Here is a 5,905-nt window from a genome sequence, read left to right as displayed (position 1 = left end):
GGGAGGCACGGAGGTGGAGGTCTGCAGCCAGGGGCACCCCGGGCCCTGCTGGGAGGGGTGGGGGAGAGGAGGCTGGGGGCCTGCGGGACCCTGGGGCTCCCTGAGGGGGAGGGAAGCAGACGGGCACCGGCTGTGTCCTGGCCGCAGGGCAATGGCACGCCACTCATGGGGAAGGGGACAGGGAGGAGCAGGTTGGAGCCCGATCCTGGCCCAGGCTTGTGAGCACAGCACTTGCTGGGCCTGTGGGTGCCCCATGGGGGTCCCGGGCCCTGACTGGAGCTCATGGCGGACACCTGTCCTGTGTCTCACACGTGAGTTTTTGGGGGACACCTCACATCCAGACCATAACACCACCAGAGGCCCAAGGTGGCAGTCTTGGACCCCAAGTGCCCTAAAAGAGCCCCCTCAGTTTCTATCTCTATCTTCTCTCTACCCTAGAGACGTGCAGCCCACCTGGAAGCAGGCCCACGTGTCGCTGCGCACTCCAAACCTTGGGCATTCAACTTCGGTCTACCCCGCCTGGCGAGCAGCTGTCAGCCATATCCAAGAGTCACTTGGAGCAGCAGAGCTGGGGACCAGGCAGAACAGGGCAAGGTCCACAGGCGAGGTGAGTATATGCCTTACTCAGAAAGATCACAGTCACTAACAGGAGGAGGCCATCATGGTCATTAACTCAAAGACAGCGGAGCATCCTGGGAGAAAGATGAGGACTTGAACTAGGAGATCCACACAGGGCCCAGGGGAAACCGAGTCAGCAGGCGGGATCCCACTGCCCAGGGGCTCCACCCTGTCCCCCTGCCCCTGCCCGCTGCCCAGGAGGTCTCTCATGCAGAGTGTCCTGCGGCGACCGGGAAATATCCATCCCACCGCTCTGGCCAGGTTTCCACCCTGACCTCGTCCAGCCAGGCCCCTGGAGCCAGCAGGAAGGGAGCATCTTTACCCTCCTCCGCCCGCGCCTGCGCCCCCTCAGCTCTGGGGTCCACCATTCCACTCCAGAGACACTTGTGTATTTGTTACTATTCTTTTTTTATTTCCGTTTTCATTAGCTTTTCCATCACTGCAACCAAAAGACCTGACAATGACAACATAGAGGAGGGCCAGTCCTTAAGTGCTCACAGCTTCAGGGGCCTCCGTCCACAGATGACCCACTCCACTGTTCTGGGCCCAAGTGGGGCAGAACATGGCAGAAGGGCGCAGAGGAGGAAAGCAGCCCTGACCACGGCAACAGGAAGCAGAGAGAGCTCCCTCACCAGGAACAAAATATGAACCCCCAGGGACACCCCAGGGACCTGCCTCCCACAGCCACACCCTCCCTGCCCACGGTCACCACTCAGTTAATCCCTAACAGGGGATCCGTGCACCGACTGGGTTAAGGCTCTCCTAACCCAATCACCGCACCTCGAACCTCCCTTGCATTGTCTCACACACAAGCTTCAAATCATAAGAGTTTATTACTACTTCCCCCCACTTTTTCCCAGAGGTTGGGACTTAGGGTCAGGGATGTCTGTCACTCATTTCCCTGCTGCAGTCCCACCTCCAGAGCAGTAAAGATCCACCCAGTGTAAGGTGAGTATGTCCCCATGGGGGTCTCAAAGGGACTTATGCCCCAAACAGATCATGAACAGTTGACCTGGCTGACCATGCTTCTACATCCCTTCCAACTCCGGCTTCTCGGATTCCAGCAACATGGGAAGTGTAGTTTGCCAGAGGGTAAGGAATGCTCAGCTTGAAGTCAGGTGCAATGTGCACACCTGCAAGCCCAGGGACTCTCAGGAGGCTAAGACAGAAGGATTGCAAGTTGGAGGCCAGCCTCAGCAACTTACTTAATGAGACCCTTTCTATAAGTAAAAAATAAAGTGAAAATGGCAGGGAGAAGAGTGCCTGTCCTAAGCCGGAGAGCCTGGACTACTTGAATCCATCTCTGCTACTAACCAGCTGTATTGTATTGGGGCTGTGGCTCAGTGGGAAAGTGCCCCTGGGTTTAATCCCTAGTTCCAAAAAGAAAAAGGGAAAAAAATGGTCAGGTTGAGCCCCAAGAGATGAGCTGCCCCTTTCAAAATGTTGGAGCTGGATCACCTGAGCAATAGGGCCACTGCAAGTGGACATGAAGAGTCCCTGTCCCAGTGCTGGGCAGCTCCTCGGAGGGACTTGATATCCACTACATTAAGTCCTCATCAAAACAAGTGGACAGAGGTCCACAGAAATCACCCATAAAGACTGGACCCAATTGGCCTCTCTGAACCCCACGCATGCACATAGATTCTGCAGTCCTACCACGCGCTGGTCCTGTGCGTACAGCCGGGAGAGAAAAATGAGGGAGACTGAGGTGCCATTCACAATGAGGCGAGACAGAGGGACGCGATCACCAAGGGGGTGAGAGCTCTGTGGTGCTGGTCTCCCTCCTGGGGGTGTCTGTTGAACCAGCGGGCACACAGCTGGAGCTGCATAAACAACAGGGCAAGTATTTTAGAAACCGACTTGGTGAACCGATGCACAGCACGTTGCCGAGAAGTCTCATCCCAGCCTGGGTGGCATCTGAACGTGATCGAGCGTGTCAGCCAGCGTTTTCAAACCAAGCAGATTTATACTGTGCAATCAGATAAACAGACCAAGGTTTGCAGAAATCTGGAAGAACGTGACCTCACTGCAAATAACAGCCTCACACACCCGCCTTCTTGGCGGCCGAGCTTGCTGACCTCTGAATTATTTAACAAGGAAAGAGGTGGTACAATGTGTCACAGTGTCACCGGCAATAGCTAGCTGGAGGTTTTCTCAGGCTGCTTGCAAGGTCAAACGAGCTCAGGAAAGCCACCCCCTGCATCTTGCCACCAATTCTTTGGTTGGCACTTTTCAAAACAAACACCCAACCACCACCCGCCGCCCCATTGGTCCCTTCTGGGTGGCCTCACAGCGCCTGGAAAATGAAGATGCTTCCACATGCTGTTCCCATTTCAGTTTGCTCTTCCAGTCGAGATGCATCACAGGAGAAAGGCATTAAAATTGAATGACTCCGGGTAGCCTGCCGGCTGACTCTGGAGCCTCGATGGTTCTCCTGGGTCAGTTCTACCTCCCCTGGTCCTACTGCGAGGGCTGTCGATGGCTGGGTTTCACCAGAACCACTGCCCTTCTGACCTGCTTGGCCTCTGAACCCTTCTTCTGTCGGCAGGAATCTTCTAGCAGAGATAGAAGATTCATGGAGGGAGGGAGGGAGGGAGGGAGCTGTCACCCTGACTCTCCTTAATAACCCTGCAAGGTCGCACTGCCACTGAGGCTCAGAGGACCGAGTTCTCGGCCAGGGACATGGGCTCCCGCTTGCTTTCTCTTTCTCATTTACCAAGCCATCTCTTGGGACCATGACCTGAGTGCTTTGCCCTCCAAAAGCCTTCCTGAAATCAACGGCACAGATAAAAGTCTTCCATTAGGAATTTAACACTGACAGGAGAAATCACACTCCTGCGGGGTGTTGTTCCCGAGGAAAATGACAGCCTCAGCAAGTCGGTGTCGAACACTGGGATTGTATCAAAAAGTGTACTGGATTCATCAAGTCGCTTAAAATCATCAAAAAGAAACATTCAACATAGTTGAATCACAGACTTGTAAACATTACAAACCATTAAGCACCACCATTAACATTTAGAATATAAGCAATAATAGGAGACATTTAATTCACATCAGCAGCAGATAAAATGAATGAAACATCAGAAAAATGACCAATTCAAGAAAAAATTTAAGTGACAAAGGAACAATTAAGTAAAATATTGTTTATTTACATGCAATCATTGCAAATCAGTGTGCACTGAGGTCACCGATGGGTGCCAAATGTCACGCTGTGCACTTTTTTCCAGCTGTTGGGGCTCTGTGTCCCCACGTTAGGGGAACACAGAGGAGTATTGTGAGCCAACCCACATGCTTTCCTCTGACACCCCCACATTCCCATAACTGTGAGACGTTGGGGAACACCCTGTTTCTTCACGGAGGTTGTGATAATTCATGGAGTTTCGTTCGAAGGTGATTGTCACTTGTTCTACCGGGTCTTCATTTCCCCGCACAGAGCTGCGGAGGTGCCTGCCGGTCGCAGAGTTACCTGTATCCAGCTCAAAGCCGTCATGTTCACATCCCAGGTCACAGAGAATTTTTATTAGGATTATGTTTGCAACACAAGCTCTGCATTGCCAAGTATGATTTTTTTCCCTTCTCTTTGGGATAATGAAGGTGGGAAAGCTGTTTTCCAAACAGGTAGTCATTTGTTCAATCCGAATTTTTAATGCAGCAGAAAGCTCTCAAGGATGATCTCAAGATGTAAATGACTCAGCTTTTAGACTTTTTAAAATACCAAAATAACACCACTACATTAAAAAAAAACAGTATTTTGGGTGCTTAAAAATACCGTAGTATATACAGAATACCAAAAAGAAAGAGAGAAATTGACTGCAATCATCAGCCCAGTTGCTAGGAAACCTGTGCCGATGGTAAGAGCTAGGGTACAGGTAGGCAAAGGGTACTTCTTCCAGCAAAATAAGGAAAACTGAAATTAATTTTAGCAACCACCAGGAATAAAGAATGAAAGATGGTAAGGTGATATTAACTGGATTTGGTTTTTATTTTAGACCACTCCCTTCATTGTCTCCTCCCCTGAGTAAGTATGCAAATTCTAATCACTAGAAATAATAAGACATCATGTTTTTATTCTCCTAAATTTTATATATATTGGTACTGGGGATTGAACTCAAGGGCACTGAGCCACCTCCCCAGCCCTATTTTGTATTTTATTTAAAGACGGGGTCTCACTGAGTTGCTTAGCATCTCTCTTTTGCTGAGGCTGGCTTGGAACTTGCCATCCTCCTGCCTCAGCCTCCCGAGCTGCTAGGATTACAGGTGGGCCCCACCGTGCCCAGCTTGCTGTCTTCATTTTCAAACAGCAGATTTTTTTTGTTTTTGTTTTCCATGCCTTTGGGTCTCCTCTCCTCAGTAGAAGCACACGTATTAGAAATCACAGCCTGGATTGCAAGTATGGCCGTTCTGGCCCTGCATACCCCGACCCACAAATGCCATAGGCCAAGAGGGCTTGTTCTTGACGAGGAGGGGGGAAGCCGAAGGTGGTTTTGGAAGGTTCGCATTCTCTTATTGCTGCAGAAGCTCCTACTGGACTGGCCGCCCCTCAACACAGGTCTGTACTGACCATGAGGACAAGCTACAGGCCCCGCCCCTATGAGAAGCTGTCACTTGGAAGAAGAGAACAGCAGTCGCTCCTGCTGCCGTGAGGTGTGACTTTTGCCCTGAAGCCCACCACAGTTAGGCTGCGTGGGCCACTGAAACTCGAAAGAGGACCCACAGTCCTACTGGCCAGAACAGAGAGAGGACAAAGCTGAGCAGCCACCGCACTGGGAAGTGAGAAAATTCCTCAGAAGTAGTGACCCAGACAGAGGAGAGCCCAAATTCTGTATGTAAACTTTGTCCCCCTGAACCTCATGGGTAGACTCTCAGCAGCCCAATAAGGGGGGGGGGGACTGAACGGAAGTCTTAGCTGCCACCCGATGGACTGACTTGGCAATCTTAGTGCAACCAAGTTCATTGTTTGCTTAAAAAAAAAAAAAAACAACGCTCTTTGAAATAGGATGAGAATGTAAAGCCTCCTCATCATAATATTGACTGTATCTAGAATATAAACCAAAATTACTCAGTGTACAAAGAAATAAGAAAACGTAACCCATTCTCAAGAGCAATTATAACTGCTCAAAGATATAAAGGAAACTATGCTTGTGGTATATAAAAAAAGACAGGAGATCTCCGCAGGGAAAGAAAACACCAAAAGAAACAAATGGAAATTCTGGAACTGAAAAGTACACTAGGAAATTTTAAAACTCGCTGGACGATTTTAACAGCAGAATGTAAATGACCTAGGAAA

Source organism: Marmota marmota, unplaced genomic scaffold, assembly GCF_001458135.2.
Source record: "Marmota marmota marmota unplaced genomic scaffold, marMar, whole genome shotgun sequence".
NCBI lineage: Eukaryota > Metazoa > Chordata > Mammalia > Rodentia > Sciuridae > Marmota > Marmota marmota.
The sequence above is the reverse complement of the archived record's forward strand: the minus strand, read 5'-3'. Positions refer to the sequence as shown.